Genomic DNA, 1,234 nt, shown 5'->3' on the forward strand with positions numbered 1-1,234 from the left:
TTGATGGATCTGAGTGGTTGGTTTCGTTTGTTCAGCTTTTTTCTTGCTGTGAGGGTGGAAATGATGACGTCAAAACACCTAACATAGCAGACCGGACTATTTTTTAAAAAACTTTATTGTCGAGTTTTGAATTTTTTATATATATGCTAGATACTAGTCCTTAGTCAAGTAGATGGCTTGCAAATATTTCTTCCCAGTCTGTAGCTTCACATCCTCCTCACATGTCCTTTAAAAGAGAAAATTTTTAAAATTCTGATGAGGTCCAGTTTATCATATTTTCCTTTTATAGATCATGTATTTAGTGTCAAATCTAAGAAATTTATGCCTAGCTTTAGATCCTAAAGATCTTCACCTACTTTTTTCCTAAAGATTTTATAGTTTAAAATTTACATTTTAACATTTTAAAGATAATTTACATTTTACATTATAGTTTAACATTTACATGCATTGTGAAAAATTCATTTTTGTATAAGGTATGAGGTTTAGGTTGAGGTTCTAATTTTGCCTTTAGCTATCCAAATGTTCCAGCACTGTTTGTAGAAAAGGCTGTCCTCCCTCCATTGAATTCCTTTTGCAGCTTTGTCAAAAATCAGTTGACCATATTTGTGTGGGTCTGCTTCTGGGCTCTCTATTCTGTTCCATTGACCTATTTGCTATCTCTTCACCAATACCATGCTGTCTTGATTGCTGTAATTATATAGAAAGTCTTGATATTGGATAGAGTGATTCCTTCCATTTTATTCTTTGTCAAGATTGCTTTGCTATTCTATGGCCTGTGTCTTTCCATATATTTTTAGAAGAAGCTAGTCTCCGTCTACAAAAATCCTTTCTGAGATTTTGGTTGGAATTGAATTAAACCTATGTCGATTTGGGAATAGTTAACATCTTTACTATGCTGAGTCTTCCGATTCATGAACACTGCATATCTCTACATTTATTTAGGTCTTATTTGATTTCTTTCATCAAAAAATTTATCAATATTTTGTAATTTTCAGAATATATATCCTATGCATGTTTTGTTAGATTTATATCTAAGCATTTCATTTCCTTTGGAGTAATTATAAATGGTATTGTGTTTTGATTTTATTTTCTGCATGTTTATAGTATATACAAGTACAAATGACTTTTGTGTGTTGATCTTGTGTCCTGTGACCCTGCTAAATTCAGTTTTTGGTTCTAAGAGGTTTTTTTATTTTTTTAAATATTCCCTGGGAGTTTCTATGTAAACAATCAT

The sequence above is a fragment of the Pteropus medius genome, unplaced genomic scaffold, assembly GCF_902729225.1.
Source record: "Pteropus medius unplaced genomic scaffold, Ma_sr-lr_union100, whole genome shotgun sequence".
Classification (NCBI taxonomy): domain Eukaryota; kingdom Metazoa; phylum Chordata; class Mammalia; order Chiroptera; family Pteropodidae; genus Pteropus; species Pteropus medius.